This window comes from Saimiri boliviensis (assembly GCF_048565385.1).
Source record: "Saimiri boliviensis isolate mSaiBol1 chromosome 3 unlocalized genomic scaffold, mSaiBol1.pri SUPER_3_unloc_1, whole genome shotgun sequence".
In the NCBI taxonomy this organism is placed as follows: Eukaryota; Metazoa; Chordata; class Mammalia; order Primates; family Cebidae; genus Saimiri; species Saimiri boliviensis.
Window position 1 is genome coordinate 93,003 of NW_027412492.1, and position 17,504 is coordinate 110,506.

Below are 17,504 nucleotides of genomic sequence, written 5' to 3' on the forward strand. Positions count from 1 at the left end.
ATATCTTAAACTAAATCACTAAAGGAACCATTTCAAAGTATAGATACAGGGTAAGTATCACCGTAAATAGATAAATATAGGTCCATTCCCTCTCTGGGTTGTCCATCTCCTGGCACTTCAAAGTGTTCGCAAATCTCCACTCCTGCTATGACATTCTTCAAGAGTTTGTATAAAGTTTATTTTCCAGGTGCCCCCACCATTCTGCTGCAAGTACTAATCACTTGGTCTTCTGCTGAGCAGCCCTATCCTCAGGCTACCCCAGGGCCCCAACTTAACCCACCTCATTAACATACATCCAGTGGATCCAAAGGGGCTCATTATGAATAACAAAAGACTGGCTGGGAGCCATGGCTGCCATCCCAGCACTTTGGGAGGTCAAAGAAGGAGGATAAAACCAGGAGTTTCAAACAAGCCTGGACTCTACAGTGAGACACAAGACACCATTTCTACAAAAAGAATAATTTAAAAAATTAACTGGGCCTGGTGACGTGTGTCTGCAGTCCTAGATATTTGGAAGGCTGAGGCTGGAGGATCTCTTGAGCCCAGGACTTCCAGGTTACAGAGAATCATGATTGTACCATTGTACTACAGGGTGACAGAGCAACATCCTGTGCCCCCCACCAAAAAAAAAAAAATGTTAAAACCCAGCATTTGCCCTCATGCTCCACTCGGTGCATGATGGGTTACTGCTGCAGCTCTTACCCCATCATGACCAATCCTCCGGTCCGTATCGCTGTCCCCTTCACCAAAGTGGACCCTGGAAGATCAATCAGAGAACAAGATACAATTGCCCTCTGAGACCTGTCACTTCCCTTACGCTGACTGTATAAAGAAAGAAAACTCCCTGCAGGGTGTAAGAGTGAATTGTTCTGAGGTCATCGTATTGGTGAACAAGAAGTGGGAACCACATATATACATATATATGCGCATATATATGTATATGTACACACACGTTTATATGTATATATATGGTTCACTCTTTACTCTGACATCTTACACGAAAAAGTTCTTTTGTATGTTGTATGAGAATCACAGATTTGGACTTCTCATAAGGGGCTTCACACTGGTTTTGCCCTAATTACATCGAAATATGTCTGAGGTGTTCTGCATAATCAGCCTATCTACCATTAAACAGTCAACAGAAGTACGAGAAACACAAACCATTCTTGGAATATCTTGAGTTCTGTGCCACATCAAATTCTATATTTTAAAAAATGTTTTCCAGGCTGAGCTCCAGGGCTCAAGACTGTCATCCCAGCAGTGTGGGAGGTCCAGGCAGGAAGATTGCTTGAAGTCCGGAGATTGAGGCTGCGGTGAGCTATGATCTTGCCACTGCACTCCAGCCTGGGTCACAGAGTGAGTCTCAGTCTCAAAGAAAAAAAAAAAAAAAAAGTTTTCCAGAAGATATGTCTTTATTGGTGTTTACCTTTTTTTTTTTTTTTCCATGTGCACATTTATTTATTTCAAAGATTGTTTGTGTTCCAGCCTCATCTTCTCCAAAGGAACCCACCCAGCCTGTGCACAGGTGAGGTGCGGAGCTGTCTTCGGTGTCTAAAGTGCTACTGAGGAATACAATCATTGGCATGAAAGTTCATCACTGCACTCCAGTGTCAGGCCAAACCTTTCTGCAGACCTGGAAAACTTGCCATTTCCTTCTTTTTAAAATGCAGTTTTGACATAACATTGTTAGAGTAAACAACAAACCAGAAGCCTAATGATGAGTGGTGCATTACTGCCCAGCTGCTCGCTGAGGGAACAGGGCAGTGGACTGTGTTTCGAATGCAGACAGTCATGGGCCCAAGGTAACCCGAGTTTGCCCTGCAGGATTCCGCAGAGGCCTTGCCCTGTGTAGGATGCTTTGGTCATCGTGTCTGGGTCCGTTCGGGGCAGTGGGGAGAGGGCCTGGCAGCAGGGTTTCTGCCAGTCCAGAGGTCTGTTTCCATCTGACAGAGAGAAATGTCCTGATTTCCACCATCCACCAATTTGTACTTGGAAGTTTCCAGATTAAGAGTCGTGAGACTATTACCCAGCAAACACCCACCTTTGGTGGCCACCAATGTAAATTGATCTTTCTCTCTCTGCCCAAAGAAACTTTGCAACTCTCATCCATAGATGTGGCAAGCAAAACCCAAGAAACATTCTAAATGGGCACCAATTTGTCATTGAGTGGCAGTTGGTAGCGTAGCTGTCATAAGGGATCAGGGCTGGTTTTGAACTCAGACTTGAAACTTGGTTAAAATAAAATGCTCTGTCAAAATTCCCACAGAAGATTTTCACCTGGAACAAGGAGATGGCTGATTTTGTTATGGCTACAATAACGCATATGTGTGTGCAGACACACACACCACACACAGATACTTAAAGCTCCATTTCATTCCTCCACAAAGAACAGAGACACCTCCTTAAACAAAGCAAACTGGGAAGGCTTGCTAGCACATTAAAACCAACATGAGCACCCAGGTCCAGGGATACAGACGCAATTAATCTTAGTGTTCACAAGGAATCACTTTTAAAACCCCACTCGACAAAACTTTCATACAAACACCAAAAACAAAAGCCCCCAAGATACAGAAGCTTGTAGAAGAGGTGAGGTGATAAAGGTGATTTACACGTCAGCATTTTTAGTATTTGGTGGATCATCTTAAGTGATCTTTAACCTTCACAACATTTTCTTTATCATAAATACCCTACACTGTGGAAAAACAAACCTGTATAAAATAGCTTGAAAGGCCGGGCACGGTGGCTCAAGCCTGTAATCCCAGCACTTTGGGAGGCCGAGGCGAGTGGATCACTAGGTCGAGAGATCGAGACCATCCTGATAAACATGGTGAAACCCCGTCTCTACCAAAAATACAAAAAATTAGCTGGGCATCGTGACACGTGCCTGTAATCCCAGCTACTCAGGAGGCTGAGGCAGTAGAATTGCCTGAACCCAGGAGGCAGAGGTTTCGGTGAGCCGAGATCGCGCCATTGCACTCTAGCCTGGGTAACAAGAGCGAAACTCCATCTCAAAAAAAAAAAAAAAAAGCTCGAAAAAGAAACATTCACGATATCAACAGAGCCCATTTTCTCGAGGTGCTTCCCTGAAGCTAGCCTAGGTGATTTTTTGGTCATTGCTTCATCAACTCCCTCCTACATTGGTGGTTCCTGTGACATCAGAGAAGGCCACTGGATGGAGACAATGTGAGCATGGAGACCACCTGAGCGTGTCTGTGGGAAGCAGAGCCCCAGACCTAGGTATTCAACAGTAAGCAGCGCTCATGGGATTCATCTGGAAATAGGATGGATAAAAACTTTTTTGCGGGGGAGCAAGAAGGCTTAATCTAATATTCTGGGCCTGGCGTAGTGGCTCATGCCTATAATTCCAGCACTTTTGGAGGCCGAAGTGGGTAGATCACCTGAGGTCAGGAGTTCAAGACCAGCCTAACCAACTTGGTGACACTCCATCTCTACTAAATACAAATAAATTAGCCAGGTGTGGTGGTGCAGGCCTGTAAACCCAGCTACTTAGGAGGCTGAGGCAGGAGAATCGCTTAAACCTGGAAGGTTGCAGTAAGCCACCACTGCACTGAAGCCTGGGCAACAGAGTGAAACCCCGTCTCTAAAATTTTTTTTTTTTTTTAAAGCTTCTGATATCCTCACAATTGAGTAGAGTGTACCTGAATTCCAAAATAAAACAAAAGAACAATTAAAAACTTCTCATCAGTGTCTGAAATTCTGACACATAATCATAATATCCTCTTGGAATTCTTCTGTATCTCAGGCTCTTTTTACCACATGGCCAAGAGCAGTAAAACCTCAAGTAAAACATTCAAGTGAACATCTGCCTCAAAAGACTAGCTGCAGTGCCTGACTCTGGGGACAGAAACTGGGTAGTATTCATATATTTTGCAACTCCAAGTGCTTTTTTCAAAAACAATGATTAGCCGGGCACGGTGGCTCACGCCTGTAATTCCAGCACTTTGGGAGGCCGAGGCGGGTAGATCACAAGGTCAAGAGATCGAGACCATCCTGGTCAACATGGTGAAACGCCGTCTCTACTAAAAATACAAAAAATTAGCTGGGCATGGTGGCACGTGCCTGTAATCCCAGCTACTCAGGAGGCTGAGGCAGGAGAATTGCCTGAACCCAGGAGGTGGGGGTTGCCATGAGCCGAGATCGCGCCATTGCACTCCAGCCTGGGTAACAAGAGCGAAACTCCGTCTCAAAAATAAAATAAAATAAAAAATAAAAACAATGATTAAAATTGGAATAAAATTTTTAAAAACATAGCAGGTTTTAAAAGTCAGTTTAAATCATTCCATAATTCCTGGAACACTTAAGAAGTATGTAATGTGTATCTTAAAGTGAAATTCCTAAGGTAGTGTTTTAATCTCTCCCCCTAAAAAACAAGGAAAAAAATCCTGTAATTTTGGCCTTTACATAGGTTTCTACTCACCAGCGGCTCTATGACCTCTGAAATATTTAATATTTAAGGATTAAAGAATGCCTGTGGAAGGAAGCTCGCCCATCTCCATCTCCAGGCCTGAAGCCAAGTGTTCATAACAGCCTTTTACATCTCTTTGGAGAAAAGTGAATCACATTAAACTGTCAAAAACACTTCACGCCAGGGATGACTGCTCGTTCACCAGCATGTCTACTGGAACTGGCACATTTGGAAGGAGCAGACCAAAGTGAAAATTGTGAATCAATTAAAGTAGAAAGGCAGCTGATGAGGAAAGCGACTGGAATGATACTTAGGGATATTAAAACGGTGTGCCCGGTTCATCACGTTTTCCACTAAAACAAACCCAAACAAGGGCACCCCAAACTGTGTCCAAGAATGCTGTTGACAGTGAAATTCTGTAGTGCTCATAAAAGGAAAGTCCTGCAAGTTTGGCCTATTTCAACTTCCATTCCTAAGACTGACACCTGAGACACAAGACGATTTTCTCTACTGCCCTAAAAGGACTTTGTTTTGGCTACTGGCAGTATTTGGCAAAATCCATGTCTCTGTTTGGTTACCATGTTCTACCAGCAGTCACGTACGGCTCCCGACTTCATTCAACAGACCTGCTGTACTCATTTAGCAAGTATAACAGGGAGGAAGAAGAAGAAAAAAAACAAACCTGGCTGGCTGTCAACTGCTCCACTAGTATTATTAGAGCTTTTAACACGATAGAGAAAAATGTAAAAACCATGTGAGAATATATATATCTTCCACTTGCAAGTAGGCTTAAAAGAAACTTAGAAAAGTGTGCAACATACCATGCATAGGATATAGAGTTCAAGTTCTAGGGCTAATACCGCAGGCAGATGTCTTTCTACATTTGCAACTGCATTCCCATTCCCATCGTAATTTCTCTATTTATAAAAATCCTGCCTATGTTCCACTTCCCTGTACTCAGGGCCAGCTGCGTGTTTTAGTCCAAGCAGCAGACGAGGAGAGGTGACCCACGCATTCCATTCACAGTGACGGCACAGCAGGGCACCTCCTCTTTGTGACATGATGCAGGCATGGGCCCAAAAGAACACTTGTTAGTGTGTAGAATAGGTAAACTGAGTCCCTCAAACCTGCCCTCCACAATCCCCTAGAGTATATTATTTCTTTTATAATGTTAATCTCCTTCTAATATTTAGCCCTGACTCTTAGCTTTGAGCACAGCCCAAGCTCTGGAGCTGTCAAGTCTCATTTGGCATCTGGTGGCAAGTTAGGCTTTTTCGCCCTCTTGGGGAAAGCCTCCTGGCTGGAGACTCAGATTTTGTTTTCCCTTTAAAAGACTAGATGGTTGGAAGAAACCCAGCAAGAGAAGCGGGGCATCTGGACATCTGGCGGAGACTCTCGCTGTGTCCTGGTGAGGGTGGTAACACGGGTGCAGGTCTCCTGGCTTGGTGGTGACCTCAGCCCCTACCTGCAAGGCTCCACGGTGTTCTTGTTTCTGTGCCTGGAGAGCAGCTTCTTGTTCAGGATCTTGGTGATGGTGACCCCTTTCCTCCGGGAACCCTCTGGCTGCTCCAGGAACACGAGGTCATTGTGTGACTGACTCATGCCCGGGTCTTTCTGTTGATGCCGCTGGCGGAAGAACAGCTTTGCACCTTTCCTTAGAATTCCTCCTTTATGCTTTTTGGCGGCACCCGGCTCCGGGACACTTACGGAGCTCTCTGACAGCTCATCGGGGTCCAGCAGGGCCGGGCTGCTCCAGGCCATGGCCTGGGGCTCCTTTTCTAAGTCCCAGGAGTCTAGCTCGTCCTCCAGGGGATTAGGGGCAGAGAATGCCTGGGCTGACTCGGCTTCCTCCGGTGGGGCAGAGGCTGCGGCCACCTCTGGATGAGACGGGGCATCCTCCTGGTGGGCACTGTTCATGGAGGCTGCATAGTCCTGCATCAGGGCAGCATCGTGGTCCTGGGCTAGTGAGGTCTTGGAGATCCCTGACATGATAACAGTGCTTTTCTTCCGTGGCGACTTGAGTTTCAGCTTTGAAGATTCGCTGAGTTGTCGAATGGCAACTTCGGCCACTGGATCTAAACCATTCAACACCAACAATTCTGTGTCTGAAGAAGAGAGTGTTTTGTTGACGGGCGCACTGCTGCAGGAGATGGCCTCGACAGAGATGTCCTTCTTGATCACCTTCACCTTGACGGAAGTCTTCACCGGAGGCTCAGAGCTCAGCGGGGACACCTCCCCATGTCGACTCTAGGCTTGGTCTTCACAGCGGTGACAGTAGTGACCACAGTCCCACAGGGCATCACCGTGCGATCCTTTTCTATTTTTGCAGCAGGAACAGAGGGAGGGATGGGCGAAGACTTCAATTCACCAGGTTCCACCTAAGTAAACTCTGCCGTGGTGGAACTCAGCACCGAGCAGCAGCAGGCAGACCCGCTGGTCAGCATGAAACTCTGTGGTCCAGAAGGCTGCTTCTTTTTGTTGTTGCTGTTGTTGTTGTTTGTTTGTTTGTTTGTTTGTTTGTTTGTTTTGAGACGGAGTTTTGCTCTTGTTACCCAGGCTGGAGTGCAATGGCGCGATCTCGGCTTGCCGCAACCTCCTGGGTTCAGGCAATTCTCCTGCCTCAGCCTCCTGAGTAGCTGGGATTACAGGCACGCGCCACCATGTCCAGCTAATTTTTTGTATTTTTAGTAGAGATGGGTTTTCGCTATGTTGACCAGAATGGTCTTGATCTCTTGACCGCATGATCCACCCGACTCGGCCTCCCAAAGTGCTGGGATTACAGGCGTGAGCCACCGCGCCCTGCCTGAAGGGCAGGATTAATAAATCCAAAAGGACTGTCGCAGTTGCCAGCAGACCTTCTGAGAATCGCCCAGCCTCTGAAATCTGCAGGAGTGACTCCTTTGACTTGGCATTCAACTTGAATGTGAGTTCCTCTTCCACGTGAGGTTCGTAGTGTTTTTGGTTAGGGTGATGGAGAACCTCTGAAGAGGATCGTTCAGCTGCACGGCGCACACTGTGTTAATGTGGCCTGAAGCGTCGGGCTCGCTGAGCAGGAAGGCGCGGATACTCCTCACCCGCAGCTTTAGCTCGTGAGCCCTCGGAGGTTTGGGAGGACAGGATTCCTGAGCAGTAGACGGAGCACACTCTAAGTTCTGAGCTTCCTGTACATTCGTGGGCTTGGTGATCAGAAGCACGGATGGAGAGGCAGAACCAACCAAATGCTTCAAGAGCTCCTTCGGAGTGTCCGACACTGTGCGCGTCTCGGCCACCTGGTCCTCCCCCAGTGCTTTGGGCTGGACAGTAATGGCCATTTCCGGCACACGTATGAAGGACCAGCTAATCTGGAGGAGCTCTCTCTTCTCTTTCAGGTGGAACTCCAGCTGAGCACACTGGAGACAGCCTCCACCGCCAGCTCCAGGGGCTACTGCCGTGGGTCCTCCTCGAAGGACAGGAAAGGCGGGCCCCCTTTCCTCTGGCTTCGTCGTTCAGGGCGGTCACCCAGGCCGCCTACCACTGGCTCCTGCAGCTGCCCAGCGTCAGGATCCAGGAGAGCAGCGCGACGGACCCAGCGCGCGGCCCCTCGCCAGGCTCCAGCGCCCCCCGCCGGGGCTAGGGTCGCGCCCTGGCCAGCGCTCACTGCGCCAGATACAGACCCACCTTGGCCAGGGCCGCGACGAAGAGGGACACCAGCGCGAGCCACTGCACCTCCTCGAACCACGAGGCCAGCCAGGCCGAGGCTTTGGCGCATCCCCGGCCCGCCTCTCCCCAACTTCCCCGACAGCGCCGGGCGCGGGCAGCTAGCTTAGGATACGCGCTGGCTGCGGCCCGGCGCGCGGGGCACGTGGAAGGGGAGCGGCTGGGCCGGAGCCCCGCGAGGAGCGCGCCACGGGACTTCGGGCTGGGCGGAAACGCGCGGCGGCCGGGGCTGGGCGCAAGCCCCCGCACACCTGCGGAACAGGGGCGCGAACGGACCCCGCGGCCGGCGCTCCCGACTCGGAGTCTGGGAAGTTCCGGGGCTGCGGCCGGGCGCCCTACCTCCTGTGCGCGCCGCCCTGGGAGTCTGGCCTGTGGCCCAGCGGTGGCCTGAGGAGGCATGGGCCGGGGGACAGGCCATTGGTGTTTATCTTTACACAAAACTTAAAGAGAAATTGAGGTTGATTTTTCTTGGTTTCATGTGACCATGAAAGAGTGCGGGGCGGGGGGATCAAGGAACCAGCCCCAGACGACTCAGGTAATCTGAGAGCAGGCCTGGGATCCACACACAGGTCACACACCCAGACGGAACCACAATGCCTGGCCTTCCTCTTTCCTCAATCCCTATTTAAATTAATCTGGAAGATTTATGAGATTAAAAAGAGTGGTGACAGGAAAGGAGAGAGTATTGGTGGAGGAAGGAAAGTCCATTAAGATTAGGGACAGTTGTAAGGGAGAAGAGAAAAAAGAGACAGAATCTGAGAGCCCTGAGATGCATTGAAAGGGGAGCAGCAGCTCAAAGAAAAGAGAAGGGATCATCAGTATTTAAACAGAACACATCCTGTGTGAGTACAAGCTAGTGATCCTTAGTTCAGGAGGCATTGGGCAGTCTGCTCTGACAGTTCAGTTTGTTCAGGGCATTTTTTAAAAAATATGACCCAATGATAGAAATTTCCTAAAGAATGAAAGTTGGCCCTGTAGCCGCAGCTCCGGGTCTCGTTTCCACTGCTCTGTGTCCTGTTCGCCTAGACGCCTGGCTTGTGTGGCCCTGTGACCTGCAGGTATTGGAGATCTACGGCTACGACGCCAGGATCTCCTGGAAGCCTAGAAATGGAACCATTGACATTTAGGGATGTGGCGATAGAATTCTCTCTGGAGGAGTGGCAATGCCTGGACCCTGCACAGTGGAATTTATCTAGGAATGTGATGTTAGAGAACTACAGAAACCTGGCCTTCCTGGGCAGACAAGCAACCTCATCAAGCAGCTCCCTGACACCACAGCCAGGTAAATCCACAAAGACGGGGAAAAAACCAGCACAAAAAAGATGAAACCGTCATCAAAGACCAGAACACCTCTTCTCCTTCAAGGCATCACAACTCCTCAACAGCGCAGAACCACAACTTGACCGAGGAGTGCGACAAATTGACAGAAAAAGGCTTCAGAAGGTGGCTAGTGAGAAACATTTCTGAGCTAAAGGAACATGTTCTAACTCAAAGCAAAGCAATCAAAAACCTTGAAAAAAAGTTAGACAAAATACTAATTGGAATAACCAGCATAGAGAAGAACAGAGACGACTTGATGGAGTTGAAAAACACAGCACAAGAACTACGTGAAGTAAACACAAGTTCTAATAGCCAGATCGATCAAGGGGAAGAAAGGATATCAGAGATTGAAGATCAACTCAATGAAATAAAAAGAGAAGGCAGGACAAGAGAAAAAAGAGTGAAAAGAAATGAACAAAGCCTCCAGGTAATATGGGATTATGTGAAAAGACCTAATCTACGCTCGATCGGTATACCTGAATATGACGGGGAGAATGAATCCAAGCTGGAAAACATGTTCCAGGATATTATCCAGGAGAACTTCCCAAGTCTAGCAAGGCAGTCCAAATTTCAAATTCAAGAAATACAGAGAACTCCCCAAAGATATTCCTCAAGAAGAGCAACCCCAAGGCACATAATCGTCAGATTCACCGGGGTTGAAATGAAGGAAAAAATGCTAAGGGCAGCCAGAGAGAAAGGCCAGGTCACCCACAGAGGGAAGCCCATCAGACTCACAGCAGATCTCTCTGCAGAAACCCTACAAGCCAGAAGAGAGTGGAGGCCGATATTCAACATCCTTAAAGAAAAGAACTTTCAACCCAGAATCTCATATCCAGCCAAACTAAGCTTTGTAAGTGAAGGAGAAATAAAATCCTTTACGGACAAGGAATTATTGAGAGATTTTGTCACCACCAGACCTGCCCTAGGAGAGCTCCTGAGAGAAACACTAAGCATGGAAAGGAACAAGTACCAGTCACTGCAAAAGCAAACCAGTTGGCAAAGACCAAAAATGCAATGAAGAGAATGAGGCAACTAATGGGAAAGAAAACCAATCAGTAACAAAATGGCAGAATCAAATCACATATAGCAATATTAACATTGAAAGTAAATGGCCTAAATGCTCCAATCAAAAGACACAGACTGGCAAACTGGATAAAAGTCAGAACCCATCGGTGTGCTGTATTCAGGAAACCCATCTCACATACAAAGACACACATCGACTCAAAATAAAGGGATAGAAGAAGATTTACGAAGCAAATGGAGAACAAAAAAAAAGCAGGGGTTGTAATCCTAGTCTCTGATAAAATGGACTTCAACAAAGATCAAAAGAGACAAAGAAGGACACTACATTATGGTCAAAGAATCAATCCAACAGGAAGAGTTAAGTACCCTAAATACATACGTCCCCAACACAGGAGCACCCAGATACATGAAGCAAGTTCTTAATGACCTAAAACAAGATTTAGACTCCCACACAATAATAGTGGGAGACTCCAACACTCCACTGTCAATATTCGATAAATGAGCAGAAAATTAGCAAGGATATCCAGGACTTGAATGCAGAGCTGGACCAACTGGACCTAATACACATATATAGAACACTCCACCCCAAATCCACACAATATACATTTTTCTCAGCACCAAATTGCACATACTCTAAAATTGACCATATCATTGGAAGCAAATCACCCCTCAGCAAACGCAAAAGAACAGAAATCATAACAAACAGTCTATCAGACCACAGCACAGTCAGAATAGGACTCAGGATCAAGAAACACACACAAACCCACATAACCACTTGGAAACTGAATAACCTGTTTCTGAGTGTCAACTGGAAACTGTCTCAAAAAAATAAAAAAGAAAAAGAAATACTAGACTGCCATAGAATCAACCCAAATACCCATAAATGATAGATTGGACAAAGAAAATGTGGTACATGTATACCATGGAATACTACGCAGCCATAAAAAACAAGTTTGTGTCCTTTGTAGGGACTTGGATGAATCTGGAAACCATCATTCTCAGCGAACTAATATAAGAACAGAAAGCCAAACACCGTATGTTCTTATTCATAGGTAGGTGTTGAACAACGAGAACATGTGGACTCAGGGAGAGGAGCATCACACACTGGGGGCAGTTGAGGGGGGTAGGGAGAGACAGCAGGGGATGGGAAGGGAGAGGAGGATGGTGAGGGCTAACATGGGGAGAAATACCAGATATAGTGTGCACCTGAAGTAAATAAATTAATTTTAAAAAATAGCCGGAAGAAAGAAAAAGAAAGCAAGTTGAAGTGGATTAACAACAGTGTATGCTAGAAATCCTGGATACTGCAGGGACAGAGCAATTTACAGCGATTAGGAATTTGTATATGAAGAATGGACAAGGTTTAACGCTAGTATATTCTATTATAGCTCAATCCACATTTAATGACTTACAGGACTTGAGGGAACAGATTTTATGGGTTAAGGGCACAGAAGACGTTCCAATGATTTTGGTTGACAATAAATGTGACCCGGAAGATGAGCGAGTAGTTAGCAAAGAACAGGGCCGGAATTAGGCAAGACAGTGGTGTAACTGTGCCTTTGTAGAAACTTCTGCAAAGTGAAAGATCAATGCTAATGAGATGTTTCATGACCTGGTCAGACAGATAAATAGAACACCACCAGTGGAAAAGAAGAATCCTAAAAAGAAATTAGGTCTGCTACTCTAAGCCTGTAGTCAACAGCAGCTCTGAGCCAGATTACAGGAATGAAGAACTGTTGCCTGATTCGAAAGTGCCAGCATTTCAGACTTCAAAAAATAAATCTGAAGAGGCTTCTCGCACTGTATACATTATGTGAAGAATTTAGATCTTATATTAGTTTGCACAAGTTCCCTGTGTATGTATATCTCTTGGAAAATAAGACAATAGTGTTTCTCCTTTGCAATAGCAGTTATAACAGGTGCAAAAATACACTTGACTCTCTTATGATTATACAAAAGAGCATGGATGCATTTCAAATGTTAGATATTGGTACTATGATCAAATGATTTTGTATTGACATTTTGATCATGATTCCTCCCTATCAAGCCCTAAACAGTTGAACTTTTCTATTTCATATGTGTAATATTATGAAATGCCCCCCAACCTCATTGCAGCAGATAATGTTCTTGAGTCATTGACTTCATTTTATATTTTTAAAAATATGGAATATCATTTGTCATTATATTCTAATTAAAATCCTTGTGCAGCCAGGCGCGTTGGTTCACGCCTGTAATCCCAGTACTTTGGGAGGCCGAGGCGGGTGGATCACGAGGTCAAAAGATCGAGACCATCCTGGTCAACACGGTGAAACCCCGTCTCTACTAAAAATACAAAAAATTAGCTGGGCATGGTGGCGCTTGCCTGTAGTCCCAGCTACTCAGGAGGCTGAGGCAGGAGAATTGCTTGAATCCAGGAGCCGGAGGCTGCGGTGAGCCGAGATCGCGCCATTGCACTCCAGCCTGGGTAACAAGAGCGAAACTCCATCTCAAAAAAAAAAAAAAAAGAAAAAAAAAAGTGAGATTAAACAATTTAGAAAAGAAAAATTGTTTGTGCATAATGCTTTGGAAAATGGGTCTATTTTCCTATAGAAGAAAAAAAACGAAAATAGCTGAATTCTATGGTTTTCAAAGTTAAAATACATAACATACTAAACCAACTCTAATATTGCTTTTTGTGTTTTACTGTTAGATTAAATTACAGCTTTTATGGATGATTAAATTTTAGTACCAAAAAAAAAAAAAAACCTAAGTGAAATGAGCTTGCCTAGAATGAAGGATTGATATACTGAAAACTGATTAACCTTTTGAAAGGAAATTTTTTTTATTTAATCTTTTTTGAGACAGGATCTCGTTCTGTCATCTAGGCTGAGGTTGCTAGTCCACAGGTTCAAGGCATTCTCCCACCTCAGCCTCTGGAGTAGCTGAGACTACCCACCATGCCCAGCTAGTTTTTGAATATTTGGTAGAGACTGGGTTTCACCATATTGGCTTAGCTGTTCTCAAACTCCAGAGCTCATGTGATCTTCCCACCTCAGCCTACTGATCAATAACAGATCAGGTGTGGTGGCTCAAGCCTGTAATCCCAGTACTTTGGGAGGCTGGCAAGTAAACCATGAAGTCAGGAGCTCGAGATCAGCCTGGCCAACATGGTGAAACCCCATCTCTACTAAAAATACAAAAATTAACTCAGTGCAGTGGCGGGTGCCAGTAACCTCAGCTACTCGGAAAGCTGAGGCAGGAGAATCGCTGGAACCTGGGAGAAGGAGGTTGCAGTGAACCAAGATTGTGCCACTGCAATCTAGCCTGGGCAACAGAGCAACATTCCATCAAAAATTACAAGATAATAAATAAATAAAAATTTCACGAGCTTTTCCATTTTAACTAAGGAATGGTAATTCTAGACTTCTGCCACAACATTATGGTTCACAAAACATTCTTAATTCAATTTAAATAGATCTGACTTTAGATCCTGAAACAGCAAGTCATAATCTTGTATCTCTGATAATAGACTGCAGTGAGATTTGGAAAGACACCCCAAAGACTCATGATCCAAAAAAGACTAATGCTGGTATTCCTAGAAGGTGTCATTACGGTGGGTAGAGTGTCAAGAGTTCTTCTGCTAAAAGTAAAACCCAGTAATAGTAGGATTTTTCTGGACAATGAAGTGGGTGAGGTTTAATCTTATAACTTGAATGCCAGGTCTCATATCTTTTCTTCAAGCGATATTTTTATGAAACTGTTTAGGCTGTGTTCCCCACTGGGTGTGATTTATAACCACATATATTTGGTATAGTGCTAGATTATGAAGGATGAAAGATTAAAAACTATTTTCTATTTTATTTAGGAGAGAAGCTCTACAATTCTGAATTCGGTATCACTTATAAGCAAAAAAAAAAAAAAAAAAAAAGGCTTTTTATTGCATTATTTTACCTTTAATAAAATATTATTTAAAACGGCCTACTCTTCAGATATGTAATGGGAATAAATTGTAAAGTACTTACGATATTCTAAGACGATAGTGTACTTAGTCAATATTTAAATGGTTTCCACATAATGAATTTTATCAACATTACATAGTTATTCGGTCAGTCCAGCAACAAAACAGGCTTATATAAAAACAAAAATCTCCTGGATCATGCCATCCTTTGCCAAAATCAACATATGAAAATCAGTTGCATTTCTATACACGAACAATCAACTATCTGAAAAGTAAATTAAGAAAACAATCCCGGCCGGGCGCGGTGGCTCAAGACTGTAATACCAGCACTTTGGGAGGCCAAAGCGGGTGGCTCACAAGGCCAATAGATCGAGACCATCCTGGTCAACGTGGTGAAACCCCGTCTCTACTAAAAATACAAAAAAAAAAATTAGCTGGGCATGGTGGTGTGTGCCTATAATCCCAGCTACTCAGGAGGTTGAGGCAGAAGAATTGCCTGAACCCAGGAGGAGGAGGTTGCGGTGAACCGAGATCTTGCCATTGCACTCCAGCCTGGGTAACAAGAGTGAAACTACGTCTCAAAAAAAAAAAAAAAGAAAAGAAAACAATCCCATTTGCAATAGTACCAAAATGAATAAAATATTTAAGAATAAACCTAATTAAGGAAGTGAAAGACTTGTAAAGTGAAAACTATAAAACATTGATTAAAAATTTAATTAAGACACAAAAATTGGAAAGACATTCCATATTTATGGATTGGAAGAATTACTATTAATAAAATGTCCAAACCACATGAAATGATTTACAGATTCAGTGCAATCCCTATCACAATTTCAATAAAACTTTTTACAAAATTAAAAAAATATTCAGAAGTTTATTGTTTATAAATACTCTTTTTTGAATAGTTTATAATTTGAATAATAGTTCAAATTATTATTTATTCTCTTTTGTGACTAGTTTATAATTTGAATAATATAATATTGAATGAGATAATTATATAATTATATATATTATATATATTTATGTATATCATATATTATATATAAAAATTATATTATAAAGCCAGGCGCGGTGGCTCAAGCCTGTAATCCCAGCACTTTGGGAGGCCGAGACGGGTGGATCACGAGGTCAAGAGATCCAGACCATCTTGATCAACATGGTGAAACCCCGTCTCTACTAAAAATACAAAAAAAGTTAGCTGGGCATGGTGGTGCGTGCCTGTAACCCCAGCTACTCAGGAGGCTGAGGCAGGGGAATTGCCTGAACCCAGGAGGCAGAGGTTGCGGTGCGCCGAGATCGCGCCATTGCACTCCAGCCTGGGTAAGAAGAGAGCGAAACTCTGTCTCAAAAACAAAAAACAAAAAACAAAAACAAAACCAAAAAAAAAAAAAAAAAAAAAAAGAGCGAAACTCCGTCTCAAAAAAAAAAAATTATATTATATAATAATTATATTATTCAAGTTATAAACTATTCACAGAAGAGCATAAATAACCAAGTCAATCTGGAGAAAAATAAACAAAACCGGAGGTATCACAATTCCAGATGTGAAAACATATTACAAAACCCCAAAACAAAACATTATGGTACCAGAATAAAGACAGACACGTAGACCAGTGAAGCCACATAGTAAGCCCAGAAATAAATGCATGCATATATATGCAACTAACTTTTCACAAGGGTATAAAGAACACATAATGGTGAAAGGTTAATAGTTTATCAAATGGTGCTGGAAAAACTGGATAACTACATGCAAAAGAGTGAAACTGAGCCCTTATCTTATACCACATGCAAAACTCACTCAAAATAGATTAAACATTTAAACATAAGACCCAAGACTTTAATTTTTTTTTTCCCTACCTCTCAATACATCCCTCAAGACTTCAAATATCTATGACAGAAAACAGGTAAGAATCTTCCTGATATTGGTCTTGACAATGACTTCAAAAATAAAATCACAGTAAACAAAATAAGCAAGTGGGACTCTGTTGAACTAAAATGTTTGTACACAATCAAGCAAAAATTACAGCAAAAAACCAGCCTATGGATTGAGAGAAAATATTTGCAAACCATACATTGTAAAAAGGGGGTAATCACTAAAATAATTTTTCTTGTAAAAAACTTCTATACCTCAATAGTAAAAACAAACAAACAAAAACCCAGATATAAAACTCAATTAAAAATGAGCAAAAGAGTTTAATACACATTTTTCCCTAAGGAGGATATTCACATGGCCAACATGCATATGCAAAAATGCAAAACATTACTAATGATCGGGAAAAGGCATATGAAAACCTTGAGATATCCTCTCACACCTGTCCGGATGGCGATAGACAAATATAAAACAAAAGACTGTTGGTGACAATGTGGAGAAATTGTAACCCTTGGACACTTTTAATGGGACAGAGAAATGGTGCAGCTGCTATGAAAACACAATAAAAGTTTCTCAAAAAATAAAAAATGGGATTACCATAGAATCCAGCAATTTCATTCTTTTTTTCTTTTTTTTGAGACAGAGTCTCTCTATGTAACCCAGGCTAGAGTGCAGTGGCATGACCTTGTCTCACTGCAACTTACGTCTCTTTGGTTCAAGCGATTCTCCTGCCTCAGCCTCTTGAGTAGCTGCGACAACAGGCGTGTGCCACCATGCCCAGCTATTTATTTTTATTTTATTTTTAGTAGAGACAGGGTTTCACCTTGTTAGCCAGGATGCTCTCAATCTCCTGACCTTGTGATTCACCAGCCTCAGCCTCCAAAAGAGCTAGAATTACAGGTGTGAGATGCTGCACCCAGCAGCAATCTCATTTCTGAATATTATTTCAAAATAATTAAAATTAGGATTTTTTTTTTTTTTTTCAACACGGAGTCTCGTTCTGTTGCCCAGGCTCACTGCAAACTTCACCTCTCAGGTTCAAGTGATTCCCATGCCTAAGCCTCCAGAGTAGCTGGGATTTGAAGAGGTATTAGGACTCTCATGTTTATTTCAACACTTGTCACAATACCTAAGATGAATGAACAACCTAAATTTCCATTGACAGATGACTGGATAAAGAAAATGTGACTCATGCATACAATGGAACACTTTTCAGCCTTAAAATAGGAGAA

At 43.6% G+C, this 17,504-nt stretch overlaps 2 pseudogenes; one reads left to right on the plus strand and one right to left on the minus strand.

Moving 5' to 3' along the window:
* Nucleotides 1-698: 698 nt before the first annotated feature.
* Nucleotides 699-8,521, minus strand: LOC141583113 (C2 domain-containing protein 2-like; annotated as a pseudogene).
* An 85-nt stretch (nt 8,522-8,606) lies between these two features.
* LOC141583114 (ras-related protein Rap-1A-like) lies at nt 8,607-12,249 on the plus strand (annotated as a pseudogene).
* The last annotated feature ends 5,255 nt before the right edge of the window (nt 12,250-17,504 follow it).